Below are 16,668 nucleotides of genomic sequence, written 5' to 3'. Positions count from 1 at the left end.
AAGTCCAGAACCAGGGGACATAGTCTTAGGATAAGGGGTAGGCCACTTAGGACTGAGATGAGGAGAAACTTCTTCACTCAGAGAGTTGTTAACCTGTGGAGTTCCCTACCGCAGAGAGTTTTTGATGCCAGTTCATTGGATACATTCAAGAGGGAGTTAGATATGGCCCTTACGGCTAAAGGGATCAAGGGGTATGGAGAGAAAGCAGGAAAGGGATACTGAGGGATTGATCATCCATGATCTTATTGAATGGCGGTGCAGGCTTGAAGGGCTGAATGGCCTACTCCTGCACCTATTTTCTATGTTTTTATGTTTCTAAGCACATCCATTGACAATAGATCAGCACATACCCGTCAACTGATTCTCACCGCTGTTCAATATCTTGTTAAGAATGTTCTGGAAGAATCCGATGTGAAATGTGCCGTAATACTAATGGTAGCGTATTTGGGAGAAATAAATCAGCGGGCATTTCCTCGGTGTAATTTATTTGCTTCATGGGTTTTTTCCTTAAGAATTCATAGCAACACATTGCTATTACGAACTGGTTGGTATATTTGCAAAAAGTTTAAAACAATCACACTACGCATTACCAGTTCATCCATCAGGCTCACAACCAGCTGCCTCGTTGTGGATCCCCTGAACCCAACTGGCTGGGGTTTTATTGAGTAATGTGAAAATCACGTGACTGGCTAAGCCACTCACAACTCAACAGCTCCACAACTCTTTTTGGGAGAAAAACATTAAATCGTGCCCCCCCGATCTGGGGAACACACCAAATATTTCAAGGCCCTTTTTTGTGGGTTTTTTGTATTTTTGGGGGTTTTTTGGGGGGTTTTTTGGCCACTAAAATCAAATTTTTTCCAAGTGCCCCCTATAAAAGGGGAGGGGAACACTAAAAACACCGGCAATTAAAACAAATTAAACTTTAAAACATAAAATCAAATTAAAATTTGGTTGCCGGGGGTGATGATGCACTCCAGTCCCTCCGGCGCCCACCTCTCGCGGAAGGCCGCGAGCGTACCGGTGGACACCGCGTGCTCCATCTCCAAGGACACTCTGGCGCGGAAAAGAGGCAGGCAGTCGGGCTGAACGACCCCCTCGACTGCCCGCTGTCTGGACCGGCCGATGGCACCCTTGGCCGTGCCCAGGAGTAGTCCTACGAGGAGGCCCTCGGACCTACCCGCTCCGCTCCGCACAGGGTGCCCAAAGATCAGGAGTGTGGGACTGAAGTGCAGCCAGAAATTGAGGAGCAGCCCCTTTAAATAATGAAACAGGGGCTGCAACCTCGCACGCTCCATAAAAACATGGAACACGGACTCTTCCAGACCGCAGAAATTGCAGGCGGCCTGGGAGTCCGTGAACCGGCTTAAAAATCTGTTGCACGGCACTGCTCCGTGCACCACCCTCCAGGCCAAGTCCCCGATAAATCCTGGGAGGACTCCCACGTAGAGTGCACTCCATCGGGGACCCCCGCCTCCTCCGGACGGCAAGATGGTACGCCATGGCGTGTCCGGACGGCAGACGAGGATGGCAAAGTTGAGAGTGTGCAGGAGCAGCCCGTACAGGAAACTCCTCCGCGCAGAACTGAAAGGCACGGAGGGGATTTCCCCGAGGCGGCTCAAGTTGTGAGGCGCCGGCTCCCGAGGGAGGTTCCGGGGTTTGGTGCCGATGAGGAATTCCGTCAACAGCTCCACAAACCTGTGAGCATGTTCACAGGTGCATACGTTACACTCGGTAGGGATCTCCCGATTGGATGGCGATTGGGGCAAGGTTGACGGAAAGTCCAGATGGACAGCTTAAATGGGGCTTCCGCCCATCTTCCACTGCAATTATGGCAGCCAATCAGGACAACCTGAGGAAATTCCCGGCGAATGGTTATTTACACAATTAAATAATTCAGATTAAGGCCTCAAGTGTGATCGAGCTGTTTCCTGGAAGAGACCAGTTCTGCTTGTAGATTTGCAGCAATAAGATCGGTACGGGCGGAAATTCAGTCCCGCCGAAAAGCTGGCACACCTACCTTTTTTGAAGAGTTTTTACCGTCGTTTCGGAAGAGGTCCCCTCTTTCACGAAATTCACCTCTTTGTCGTTTTTTTTGAAGCGGCCAGGAAGTCGGTCATAAAGGGGGCGGAAGTGCGACGGTAAGTGCTGGTGAGGGGCAGAAATGGAGGCGGGACGGATTCTCCACCACTGTCACTCAGCAGCGGAGCGATGGTGACATCACTGAGTCTGCGTCATCATGTATCTCGCCTCCGTTAAAGGGGAGAGAATCGACCATCAGCCGCGATCGGACACTGGACCACCAAGGGAGGGTTTTGGCCGGGCCAGAGGCATGGCATCTAGGACGGGTTGCCAGGCTGCCTGTTGGCGGCCCGGCCGAACCCGGGGACATAATAGCCCAGCTGACATGGAAGTCAGCTGGCAAAATAAATAAAATGGCGGCCGTGGCATTGGACCCTCGCCTTTAATGGCCACCACACAGCAAGAGAGAGAGCATACAAGGTGCACCGACACAGAGAGACTGAGAGAGAGAGACTGAGAGAGAGAGACTGAGAGAGAGAGACTGAGAGAGAGAGAGACAGAGAGAGTGACAGATTAAGAGAGACTGACAAACATTGATAGAGAGACACTGACAGAGAGACTGACAGAGAGACTTAGAACGACTGACAGAGAGAGAGACTGATAGAAAGAGACTGACGGAGAGAGAATAATGGAGAGAGACTGATACAGAACGACTGACAGAGACACTTACAGAAAGAGAGAGAGTGACAGAGAGAGAGAGTGACAGGGAGAGAGTGACAGAGAGTCACTGACAGAGATAGAAGCAGAGCAGTACTGACAGAGAGACAGACGGAGAGAGACAGACGGAGAGAGACAGACGCAGACAGACAGACAGAGAGAGACAGACAGACAGACAGAGACAGACAGACAGAGAGAGGCTGACCGAGAGAGGCTGACAGAGAATAATGGAGAGAGACTGACACGGAGCGACTGAGAGAGAGAGTGACAGGGAGAGAGTGACAGGGACACTGACAGAGATAGAAGCAGAGCAGCACTGACAGAGTGAGACTGACAGAGACTGATAGGGAGACACTGACAGAGTGAAACTGACAGAGTGAGACTGACAGACTGACTCACAGATAAACTGGTAGTGACACTGACATAGAGATAGATATAGAGACAGACAGAGCGACTGAAGGAGAGCGACTGAAGGAGAGCGACTGGCAGGGAGAGACTGGCAGGGAGAGACTGGCAGGGAGAGAGACAGAGAGAGACTGACAGACTGACTCACAAGTAAACTGATAGTGACACAGACATAGAGACAGACAGAGGGACTGACAGAGAGTGACGGAGAGCGACTGAGAGAGTGACTGACAGGGAGAGACTGGCAGAGAGACTGGCAGACACACTGACAGAGAGAGACTGACAGAGAGATACAGAGAAAGAGATACTGACAGAGAGAAGGAGAGTGAGACTGACAGAGAGATACAGACAGAGAGAGAGAGAGAGACGGAGAGCAGCTGACAGAGCGACTGACACAGAGACTGACTGACACGCAGAGAGACCGGCAGAGAGAGACTGGCAGAGAGAACTGACACAGTGACGGACAGAGACACTGACAGAGATAGAAGCAGAGCAGTACTGACAGACAGACTGACAGATAAACTGATAGTGACGGAGAGAGTGACGGAGAGAGAGTGACAGACTGACTCAGATAAACTGATAGTGACACTGGCAGAGAGAGACTGGCAGAGAGAGACTGGCAGAGAGAGACAGACAGAGAGAGACAGACAGAGAGAGACAGACAGAGAGAGACAGACAGAGAAAGACTGACAGGCTGACTCACAGATAAACTGATAGTGGCATCGACAGAGGGACAGAGCGAGGGACAGACAGAGGGAATGATGGAGAGATTGACTGACAGAGAGAGACTGGCAGAGAGACACTGACAGAGACAGAAGCAGAGCAGTACTGACAGACAGACTGACAGATAAACTGATAGTGAAACTAACAGAGAAACAGACAGAGAGAGAGTGACACAAGTTTGACAGAGAGACAGAGAGAGTCACTGACAGAGAGTGACTGACAGAGAGAGAGAGACAGAGCAGTACTGACAGAGAGAGGCTGACACAGAGAGAGGGTGTGACAGAGCGGGTGTGACAGAGAGTGACTGACAGTGAGAGATTGACAGAGACTGTCAGACTGACAGAGCGAAACTGACAGAGACACTGACAGAGAGGCAGAGCAGTACTGACAGACAGGCTGATAGATAAACTGATAGTGAAACTAACAGAGAGACAGAGAGAGGCTGACACAGAGAGAGAGTGACAGAGGGAGACTGACAGAGAGATTGACAGAGACACCCCCTTCTCTAATAACCTAATTTATGTTTTGCAGCTCAGCCAGCAGCGCGGCCCCATGCAAGACCACCGAGCCCAGAAGGTGGGGGCGCAGGGCCGGACTCGCCGGACAATCATCCATTTGGTGCTGAGGAGCTCCAATTCTCGCTCGTGGATCTGCTGGTTCCCTTCACCACGGATGACAGTGCCGACTTTGAGGAGCCTGCATCGCCAAACTCCATACTGCAGTCCACACCAAAAACACCTCGTGCTCCTGTGGCCATTCCCACTTCTACTGTGGAGATACCGGGCCCAAGCGCCTTGCCACAGGGCACCCGAGGTGTCTCCAGGACAGCGCTGACCAAGCGGAGGTTGGTTAGACACAGCAGGTCTGCTCCACGAGCAGCAGATCTGAGCAGGGACATGGTAGATTTGTCCAGGAGGAGTGTTGACATGGGTCAGCAGATCCTACTGACAATGGATAGCATATCCCAACAGCTGGCCAGCATGTCCACCACCATGACAGAGCATGTGCCGTGGATGGCAGAGGCCCTGGAGGTGATGGCCAGGAACACTGGTGGCAACGGCCTCCCAGTGGTCCCGGAGCGCGGCACTGCATACCAAGGTGCTGCACCCCCCTTGCCAACGACACATGAGAGCCAGAAGGAAGATGTTGCTTCTGGCTCGGAGCACGTTCCCACCACAGGACCGTCCTCTCCCGTATTCGTCCAACCTTCCCCAATGAAGCAGTGCCTGAGGAGTTCCTCGGCCAGGCGGCTTGGAGTCAGGAGGGGAAGGGAAAGTGGTAGAGGTGGGGAGGAGAAGCAGGGGGAGAAGTAAAGTGAGGTGCATGGCTGCAGGTGTTGTCTTGGTCATATTTTTATGTTGTTGGTACTATCTTGTTGGAAGCTTTGGGGAAAGGGGGGAGAGGGCTACCTTGTTGTTTTGCATTTGTGTTCTGTGTTGGAAATGTTGAACATTTGATTGATCTAAATGTTATAAATTTATTGTGTGGTGGTGGGGTGGGGTGTTTTTTACAGTTATAATTATGATTTCATACAAATGTTCTCATTAAATGTTTTTTATTTAACATAACCTTGTTGTGCATTGTCTCAGGGAGCTGCACTGTTACACACTGGTGATTCCTTAACATGAAAGGGGATAATTAAACTTAACATGAATCAACTTAAACTTTAACTGTCACCAAGGTAATGCACACCATTGATGTATGAGCTGCAGACACAGCAATGTTGCAGTTTTGTAAATACCAGCAACGTTATTTCAAGCAAAACGCTCATTTATGCAGCTATGTAGCCACCACAGGCCATTTCCTGCGGTCTAAAGGGGGCGGGGGCGGGGGCATGGTTTCAGCGTCAGCCTGATTGTCTGGCCCGAGGTCAGCATCCATCTTCTCGTCCTCCTCTTCCTCTCCTGAGGTGGACCGTCAGTCCCTTCTGGCAATTCTTGTACCCTCTTGATAGTCAAGTCGTGCAGCATGGAGCACACCACCACGAATTGAGCTACCTGTTCAGGGTGGTATTGTAGCTCATCTCCTGAGTGGTCCAGGCATCTAAGGTGCTGTTTAAGCACTCCAATGGTTTTCTCAACGACATTGCGTGCGGCTCTGTGACTCTCGTTGTATCGCCTCTCGGCTTCGGTGTGGGTGTTACGCAGGGGGGTCATCAGCCAGGTGACGAGGCCATATCCTGTGTCACCAAGCATCCAGCATTGACTTTGTGGCTGACTGGTAAACATGTCAAATACAGCGCTCTCACGCAGGATTGAGCATCATGGATGATGCCCGGAAATGTGGATTCACTGCCATAATAATTTGCTGGTGGTCGACACGAGTTGCACAATCAGGGAGTGGAATCCCTTTTGGTTCCAAAAAACCTCTGCATCCTGAAAAGGTGACAGCATGACGATGTGCGTACAGTCTATTGCTCCCTGCACCTTGGGGAAGTTAGCAATTCGGCAGAATCCCAGAGCCCTCTCAGTCTGAGCCTCCCTGGTCATAGGGAAGTTGATAAAGTCCATCCTGCCTGCGTACAGGGCTTCAGTGACCTGTCGAATGCAGCAATGTGTGGCGTGCTGAGATATACCGCAAATGTCACCAGCTGAGGCCTGAAAGGAACACGATGCATAGAAGGAAAGTGCCACGGTGACCTTGACCTCGATGGACAGTGCAGTCCTGATGGTGCTGGCAGGCTGCACATCTCCCACAATGAGCTGGCATATCTCAGAAGAACATAAGAACATAAGAAATAGGAACAGGAGTAGGCCATACGACCCCTCGAGCCTGCTCTGCCATTCAATACGATCATGGCTGATCCGATCATGGACTCAGGTCCACTCCCCTGCCCGCTCTTCATAACCCCTTATTCCCTTATTGTTTAAGAAACTGTCTATTTCTGTCTTAAATTTATTCAATGTACCAACTTCCACAGCTCTCTGGAGGCAGCGAATTCCACAGATTTACAACCCTCTGAGAGAAGAAATTCCTCCTCATCTCAGTTTTAAATGGGCGGCCCCTTATTCTAAGATTATGCCCTCTAGTTCTAGTCTCCCCTATCAGTGGAAACTTCCTCTCTGCATCCACCCCGTCAAACCCCCTCATAATCTTATACATTTCGATAAGATCACCTCTCATTCTTCTGAATTCCAATGAGTAGAGGCCCAACCTACACAACCTTTCCTCATAAGCCAACCCCTCATCCCCGGAATCAACCTAGTGAACCTTCTCTGAACTGCCTCCAAAGCAAGTATATCCTTTCGTAAATATGGAAACCAAAACTGCACGCAGTATTCCAGGTGTGGCCTCACCAATACTCTGTACAACTGTAGCAAGACTTCCCTGCTTTTATACTCCATCCCCTTTGCAATAAATCTCACTGATAACCTCTTTGTGAAAGCGCAGTCTCCTAAGGCACGTGTTATCGAACAAATTCAGGTAAGACCGCTTCTCCCTATAATGCGTGGAGTGTAAGGTCTTGTCCTCTTCAGCAGTCTGGCACATCTTAGATTGGGCACATAATGCTGTTGAATATACCTTCTGCTATCTCTGGTCTGCAGCATGTGTGTGGTCATCAAGACAGGCTGAGAAATGACAGTTATTAGAATGGGGCCTATCAGTATTATACCTATTGTTCACAAACAATAAATTTTCCCACTAAGAAACTTAAACTAAATTCCAATTGTCCAAAGTATGATACGATGTTTGTTCATATGTTCAAATCACCTTAGAAGAACTCCACAGTGCATCAAAAGTTGAAGCAGCCTTTTAAATGAAGCAACCTGCGATTTACAAAATGGCATCCATACCACTGTGATTAGTTCAGGTGAGAGTTGTTATGTATAGAAGAACTCCACGAGGCTGAGTACTGTGAGCTAAACTTAGTGTGACCTTAGTCTTCTTTATTACAACTCCAGACTAAACAACATGGCAGCCAACCTTTTATACTGGCCCTGTACATGTGTGCAGATGACCATTAGGACTCCAATAGTCGTGCGCTCTGGTGGCAAGTATTACATAGTTACATATATAACATCACCCCTCCACCCCTCAAGTCTTCAGTATAAGTTATTTACAAGTTGAGGCGATCCGGAGCCCTTCGCTCCCTGGTTGATCGTCTAAGTTCAAACCCTGGCGTGTGTGAGTTGATCGGACCATTGCTGCACTGCACCGCGGCTGGTCTGACCGGACTGTCAGGAACGGTGGGTTCATCCTCGCGATTGACAGCGAGGTCGATTGCTGGTTGGGTGTATTTTGGTGGATCGTCGATGGTGATGTCCTCTTCAAGTCGTTCCTGGTTGTCAGTAAATCGCAATTTGGTCTGATCTAAATGCTTTCTGCACATTTGGCCTATTAACAGTTTGATTATAAACACTCTATTCCCTTCCTTGGCCAAAACAGTGGCAGCAACCCACTTGGGACCATGACCATAATTCAGGACAAACACAGGGTCGTTAACATCAATGTCACGCGATACAGCCGCGCGATCATGGTACATGTTCTGCCAGTGTCGCCGGGTTTCCACGTGATCATTAAGATCCGGGTGGGCTAGGGAAAGCCTGGTTTTGAGGGCTCTCTTCATTAACAATTCTGCTGAGGGAACCCCGGTAAACGATTGGGGTCGCGTCCGGTAACTGAGCAGAATGTGAGATAAGCGGGTCTGCAGGGAGCCATCCGTCACACGTTTCATGCTCTGCTTGATTGTTTAGACTGCCCGCTCCGCTTGACCATTAGACGCGGGCTTAAACGGGGCAGACCTGACAAGCTTGATGCCATTGTACTCATAAACTCGTTGAATTCCGAGCTGGTAAACACGGTCCATTGTCGCTGACAAGGACGTCGGGCAAGCCATGGGTGGTGAACATGACCCGGAGGCTTTCAATGGTGGCTGTGGACGTGCTGGATGACATGGTTACGTATTCAATCCATTTGGAGTAAGCGTCCACTACTGCTAAAAACATTTTTCCTCGAACGGGGCCGGCAAAATCTACGTGGAGGGCCATGACCACAAACTCAGTGGAGCCTCCCTTGGTGCATTGCTCAGTTGCGAGCAAGTGTTACACTGATGTACACATGACTCCAAGTCTAAGTCAATGCCGGGCCACCAAACATGCGACCTGGCAATTGCCTTCATTATGACTATGCCTGGGTGGGTACTGTGTAAGTCGCGTATAAACATTTCCCTGCCTTTTTTTGGCAAAACCACGCGATTACCCAGAAATAATCCGACTGGATGGACATTTCATCTTTGCATTGGTGAAACGGCTTAATTTCATCTTGCATTTCCCCAGGAATGGCCGACCAGTTCCCATTTAGGACGCAACCTGGCTGGTCCAGGTCCTGATCTGGCGAGCCGTGATGGGTGATCCCTCGCTCTCAAAAGCATCCATGACCAGTAGCAAGTCTGCGGTCTGCGCCATTTCAATCCTGGTGGTGGATAATGGTACCCGGCTGGGAGCATCGGCACAGTTTTCAGCGCCTGGTCTGTGGCGGATAACATAGTCTTAAGCGGATAATGTTCGTGCCCATCTTTGGATGCAGGACGAAGCATTGGTGTTTATACCTTTGCTCTCTGAAAACAGCAAAATGAGCGGCTTGTGGTCAGTTTCAAGCTCAAACCGAAGTCCAAATAGGTATTGATGCATTTTCTTAATCCCATATACACATGCTAACGCCTCTTTCTCGACCATCCGATAGGCTCTCTCAGCCTTGGATAGACTTCTAAACGCGTATGCAACCTTTTGGATGTTGCCTGATACATTGGCTTGCTGTAACACACAGCCGACCCCATACAATGAGGCGTCACAAGCTAGCACTAAATGTTTACATGGGTCATAGTGTACAAGTAACTTATTTGAACATAGCAGGTTCCTGACCTTCTCAAAGGCTGTGTCTTGAGATTTGCCCCAAACCCAGTCGTCACCCTTATGTAGCAACATGTGCAAAGGCTCCAACAACGTGTTCAACCCGGGTCGAAAGTTACCAAAATAGTTGAGGAGTCACAGGAATGTACGCAGCTCCGTCACATTCTGCGGTCTGGGTGCATTCTTGATGGCCTCTGTCTTTGAGTCCATGGGCCTGATGCCGTCTGCTGCCATCTTTCTCCCCAAAAAATTTGCCTTCTGTCACCAGGAAAACACATTTGGAGCATTTCAGCCTAAGTCCCACTCTATCTAGGTGACTTAGAACCTCTTCCAGGTTGTTCAATGGTGTCATGACCAGTGGTCAGAATGTCACCTTGAAACACAATGGTGCGCGGAACAGATTTCAGCAAACTCTCCATGTTTCTCTGGAAAATGGCTGCAGCCGAGTGAATCCCAAAAGGGCACCTGTGGGATATAAACAGCCCTTTGTGTGTGTTGATGCACGTCGGTTTTTTCGAAGATTCAGCCAACTCATGTGTCATGTAGGCAGAGGTTAGGTCCAACTTGGTGAATGACATCCCCCCCCCCACCCGCCAACGGTGCGAACAGGTCATCCACCTTGGGCAGCGGGTACTGTTGCGGTAGTGAGACTAGGTTAATCGTTACCTTGTAGTCTCCGCAGATTCTGACTGTGCCATCGCTTTTCAACACCGGAACAATTGGACTGGCCACTCGTTGAACTCGACTGGCAATATGATTCCTTCGCGTTGGAGTCTGTCCAGTTCGATCTCGACTTTCTCCCTCATCATGTACGGAACCACCCGAGCCTTGTGATGGAATGGCCATGCATCAGGGCCTAGATGGATCTGTACCTTGGCGCCTGTGAAGTTGCCGATGCCTGGTTCGAATAGCAAGGGAAACTTGCTCAGCACTTGAGCACACGAGGCGCCATCCACTGAAGATAGTGCTTTGATGTCGTTCCAATTCCATCAAATCTTTTCTAGCCAGCTTTTGCCAAACAGCGTTGAGCCATTGCCTGGAACAATCCACAATGATAGGTCATGCACAGCTCCATCATACAATACCTTCACTGCCGCTCTTCCAATAACTGGTATAAGCTCTTTGGTGTAGGTACGCAGCTTTGCATTAATCGGGCTCAGTTTGGGCCTTTGTACCTTATTGCCCCAGAGTTTCTCGAAAGCCTTCTGGCTCATTATTGACTGACTCGCACCCGTGTCCAATTCCATGGATACTGGAACTTCATTTAATTTGACTTTCAGCATTATAGGACGGCACTTGGTGGTGAAGGTATGTACCCCGTACACTTCTTCCTCGGGTTGAGTTGCCTGTGCTGCGTGATCCGCGCCGGATCGATCATCCTCTGCCATGTGGTGTGTTGCAGCACGTTTACACATTTGCTGGAGGTGCCCCATTGTTGCGCAGCCTTTGCACACGTAGTGCTTGAATCGACATTGATGGGCCCGATGATTACCTCCGCAGCGCCAACACGGTGCTAATGGATTCACATTCACCCCCGATGGCAGACTCTGAATCATCACAGGTCTTGCAGCCACAGACGTATAGGCCCTGCCATATGCAGTTCGGCCTGCTAGCGACGTCATTTTATGCACAGTACTTGCCGGTGAGCTTCGATGTTGAGAAGGTATCTGTTTGGTGTTATCGCCCGTGGCCATGCATGCCTGGGTGATCGCGATGGCCCTGCTCAGGTCGAGGGTTTCGGCAGCCAGCAGCTTTCGAAGAATGACCTCGTGGCTGATGCCAAACACAAAAAAGTCCCGCAACATTTCCCCCAACGCAGCTCCAAAATTGCAAGGCCCCGCGAGGAGTCTCAGGTTGGCGACATAATCCGCCACGTCCTGGCCCCCAGAGCGATGATGCGTGTAAAAATGCTACCTAGCCATGAGGATACTCTCCTTCGGCTTGAGGTGGTCCCGAACCAGCGTGCACGTCTCTGTATATTCCTTCTCCGTTGGTTTTGTCGGTGCGAGCAGATTCTTGATGAGGCCTTGTATTTTAGGCCAACAGACGGTGAGGAGAACCGCCCTGCACTTGACCGCATTAGTGTCTCCTTCCAGCTCGTTGGCCATGACGAATGCTTCCCAATCATCACCCTCTACGAATCCCTCTAATATTCCAGCGGCAACCATGGTTGCGTGAAGGTTCATATTCTATTACTCGTCGCCAATTGTTATGTATTGAAGAATTCCACGAGGCTGAGGACTGAGAGCTAAACTTAGTGTGACCTTAGTCTTCTTTATTACAACTCCAGAGTGCCTAAACAACATGGCAGCCAACCTTTTATACTGGCCCTGCACGTGTGTGCAGGTGACCATTGGGACTCCAATAGTCGCGCCCTCTGGTGGCAAGTATTACATAGTTACATACATAACAAGAGCAACTTTTTCACAATGGTTTTTTTCGGCAATAAATATTTTCGGAGATATGTGTGCGAGGTGCCGAAAGTAACGCTCACCGATATTTTGGACGATAGTTTCGATAAATCTGATCTTTGACAAAAAAAAAGTAGGTGGGCGGTATTATTACTTCTCGACGTAAAGTACATGCCAAAAGTAACGCTGGGTGATAAGTGAGCGATAAGTGGGTGTTATTTTCCATTTTGTGCCTAAATGGGTGACATCTGAGCATTGTACCCCATCAGTGTTAAAATGGACGTTATGTGAGTGGTATCGCTGCAAAAAATGTGGAAAGTCTAGCCCATAGTCTCAGAATAAGGAGCCACCCATTTAAAACTGAGAGGAATTTCTTCTCTCAGAGGGTTGTACTTCAATCAAATTCTCTGCCCCAGAGAGCTGTGGAGGCTGGGTCATTGAATATATTTAAGGCGGAGATAGACAGATTTTTGAGTGACAAGGGAGTAAAGGATTATGGGGAGCGGGCAGGGAAGTTGAACTGAGTCCATGATCAGATCAGCCATGATCTTATTAAATGGCGGAACAGGCTCAATGGGCCAAATGGCCTACTCCTGCTCCTGTTCTTATGTTCTTTTGTTCTGACAGCGAGACTGACAGAGAGAGAGAGACTGACAGAGTGAGACTGAGAGCGAGACTGAGAGCAAGACTGACAGACAGACAGAGACATTACACAGAGTGACTGACTAGAGAGAGACTGACAGAGAAAGAGAGACTGACAGAGAGAGAGAGACTGAGAGAGAGAGACTGAGAGAGAGAGAGACTGAAAGGGATAGTCTGAGAGCGAGAGACTGACAGTGAGACTGACAGAGAGACATTGCACAGAGATAGCCATTACAGAGACGTGGTTGCAAGGTGACCAGGACTGGGAGCTAAATATTCAGTGGTATTTGACAATTCGGAAGGACAGACAGAAAGGAAAAGGAAGTGGGGTAGCACTTTAATAAAGGATGGGATCAGTGCGTTAAGGAGAAACGATATTGGCTCAGAGGATCAAGATGTTGAATCAGTTTGGGTGGAGATAAGGAATAATAAGGGGGAAAAGTATCTGGTGGCCATAGTCCCCTAACACTGTTGGATGGAGGATAAATCAAGAAATAATGGAGGCTTGTAATAAAGGAATGGTAATAATCATGGGCAATTTTAACCATCATATTTTTTGGACAAAGCAAATTGGCCAGGGCAGCTTTGAGGAGGAGTTCATAAATTGTATCCAGGATAGTTTCCTTGAACAGTACATTGCGGAACCAACCAGGGAGCAGGCTATCTTAGATCTGGTACTATGTAATGAGACAGGATTAATAAATGATCTCATACTAAAGGATCCTCCAGGAATGAGTGACCATAACATGGTTGAATTTCAAATTCAGTTGGAGGGTGAGAAAGTTGGTTCTCAAACCAGGGTCCTAAGCTTAAATAAAGAAGACTACAAAGATATGAGGGCAGAGTTGGCTACAGTGGACTGGGAAAATAGATTCAAGTATGGGACGATTGATGAGCATTGGCAGACATTTAAGGAGATATTTCATAACTCTCAACTTAAATATATCCCAATGAGAAGGAAAGACTGTAAGAGAAGGGATAACCATCCGTGGCTAACTAAGGAAATACGGGATGGTATCAAATTGAAAACAAGGGCATACAATGTGGTCAAGACTAGTAGGAGGTAAGAAGATTGGGAAACTTTTGAAAGCCAGCATAGAACGACTAATAAAATAATAGAGAGAGAAGATAGATTATGAGAGTAAACTTGCACGAAATATAAAAACAGATTGTAAGAGTTTCTACAGGTACATAAAAAGGAAAAGAGTGGCTAAAGTAAATGTTGGTCCCCTAGAGGATGAGACTGTGGAATTAATAATGGAGAACAGGGAAATGGCAGAGACATTGAACAAATATTTTGTATCAGTTTTCATGGTAGAAGACACTAAGAACATCCCAATAATGGATAATCAAGGGGCGAGAGGGAGGGAGGAACTTAATACAATCACTATCACTAAAGAAGTAGTACTCGGTAAAATAATGGGATTAAAGGCGGACAAGTCCTCTGGACCTGATGTCTTGCATCCTAGGGTCTTAAAGGTGACTACAGAGATAGTGGATGCATTGGTTGTAATCTATTAAAATTCCTTGGATTCTGGAGCAGTCCCAGCGGATTGGAAAACCATAAATGTAATGCCCCTATTTAAAAAAGGAGGCAGACAAAAAGCAGCAAACTATAGACCAGTTAGCTTAACATCTGTCGTTGGGAAAATACTAGAGTCCATTATTAAGGAAGCAGTAGCGGGACATTTGGAAGCATAATTCAGTCAAGCAGATCCAACACGGTTTTATGAACAGCCAGTTGTCGTGGTGCACATTGATACCAACGATATAGGTAAAAAGCGGGATGAGATCCTAAGAGACGAATTTAAGGAGCTAGGAGCTAAATTAAAAAGTAGGATCTCAAAAGTAGTAATCTTGGGATTGCTACCAGTGCCACGTGCTAGTCAGAGTAGGAATCGCAGGATAGCTCAGATGAATACGTGCCTTGAGCAGTGGTGCAGCAGGGAGGGATTCAAATTCCTGGGGCATTGGAACTGGTTCTGGGGGAGGTGGGACCAGTACAAACCGGACGGTCTGCACCTAGGCAGGACCAGAACCAATGTCCTAGGGGGAGTGTTTGCTAGTGCTGTTGGGGAGGAGTTAAACTAATATGGCAGGGGGATGGGAACCAATGCAGGGAGACAGAGGGAAGCAAAATGGAGACAGAAGCAAAAGACAGAAAGGAGATGAGTAAGAGGGGAAGGCAGAGAAACCCAAGGTAAAAAACAAAAAGGGCCACTTTACAGCAAAATTCTAAAGGGTCAAAGTGTATTAAAAAGTCAAGCCTGAAAGCTCTGTGCCTCAATGCGAGGAGTATTCGGAATAAGGTGGATGAATTAACTGTGCAGATAGCAGTTAATGGATACGATGTGGTTGGCATCACGGATATTCAACATTTAGGAAAGATAGACAGAAAGGAAAAGAAGGCGGGGTGGCGTTGCTGGTTAAAGAGGAAATTAATGCAATTGTAAGGAACGACATTAGCTTGGATGATGTGGAATCGGTATGGGTGGAGCTACGGAATACCAAAGGGCAGAAACCGCCAGTGGGAGTTGTGTACAGACCTCCAAACAGTAGTAGTGATGTTGGGGAGGGCAACAAACAGGAAATTAGGGGTGCATACAATATAGGTGCAGCAGTTATCATGGGTGACTTTAATATGCATATAGATTGGGCTAACCAAACTGGAAGCAATACGGTGGAGGAGGATTTCCTGGAGTGCATAAGGGATGGTTTTCTAGACCAATATGTCGAGGAACCAACTAGGGGGGATGCCATCTTAGACTGGGTGTTGTGTAATGAGAGAGGATTAATTAGCAATCTCGTTGTGCGAGGCCCCTTGGGGAAGAGTGACCATAATATGGTGGAATTCTACATTAGGATGGAGAAGGAAACAGTTAATTCAGAGACCATGGTCCAGAACTTAAAGAAGGGTAACTTTGAAGGTATGAGGTGTGAATTGGCTAGGATAGATTGGCGAATGATATTTAAGCGATTGACAGTGGATGGGCAATGGCAGACATTTAGAGACCGCATGGATGAACCACAACAATTGTACATCCCTGTCTGGTGTAAAAATAAAAAAGGGAAGGTGGCTCAACCGTGGCTATCAAGGGAAATCAGGGATAGTATTAAAGCTAAGGAAGTGGCATACAAATTGGCCAGAAATAGCAGCGAACCCGGGGACTGGGAGAAATTTAGAACTCAGCAGAGGAGGACAAAGGGTTTGATTAGGGCAGGGAAAATAGAGTATGAGAGGAAGCTTGCAGGGAACATTAAAATGGACTGCAAAAGCTTCTATAGATATGTAAAGAGAAAAAGGTTGGTAAAGACAAACATAGGTCCCCTGCAGTCAGAATCAGGGGAAGTCATAACTGGGAACAAAGAAATGGCAGACCAATTGAACAAGTACTTTGGTTCGATATTCACTAAGGAGGGCACAAACAACTTTCCGGATATAAAAGGGGTCAGAGGGTCTAGTAAGAAGGAGGAACTGATGGAAGTCCTTATTAGTTGGGAAATTGTGTTGGGGAAATTGATGGGATTGAAGGCCAATAAATCCCCAGGGCCTGATGGTCTGCATCCCAGAGTACTTAAGGAGGTGGCCTTGGAAATAGCGGATGCATTGACAATCATTTTCCAACATTCCATAGACTCTGGATCAGTTCCTATCGAGTGGAGGGTAGCCAATGTAACCCCACTTTTTAAAAAAGGAGGGAGAGAGAAAACAGGGAATTATAGACCGGTCAGCCTGACCTCAGTAGTGGGTAAAATGATGGAATCAATTATTAAGGATGTCATAGCAGCGCATTTGGAAAATGGTGACATGATAGGTCCAAGTCAGCATGGATTTGTGAAAGGGAAATCATGCTTGACAAATCTTCTGGAATTTTTTGAGGATTTTCCAGTAAAGTGGA

At 48.0% G+C, this 16,668-nt stretch overlaps 1 long non-coding RNA gene across 1 annotated transcript in view; it reads right to left on the bottom strand.

Moving 5' to 3' along the window:
* The window catches only part of LOC139277098 (uncharacterized), a 395,449-nt gene that overhangs the window by 25,055 nt on the left and 353,726 nt on the right, over window positions 1–16,668 (bottom strand). The gene's annotated exons all lie outside the window — the stretch shown is intronic.

This window comes from Pristiophorus japonicus, chromosome 12 (genome assembly GCF_044704955.1).
Source record: "Pristiophorus japonicus isolate sPriJap1 chromosome 12, sPriJap1.hap1, whole genome shotgun sequence".
In the NCBI taxonomy this organism is placed as follows: Eukaryota; Metazoa; Chordata; class Chondrichthyes; family Pristiophoridae; genus Pristiophorus; species Pristiophorus japonicus.
The sequence above is the reverse complement of the archived record's forward strand: the minus strand, read 5'-3'. Positions and strand labels throughout refer to the sequence as shown.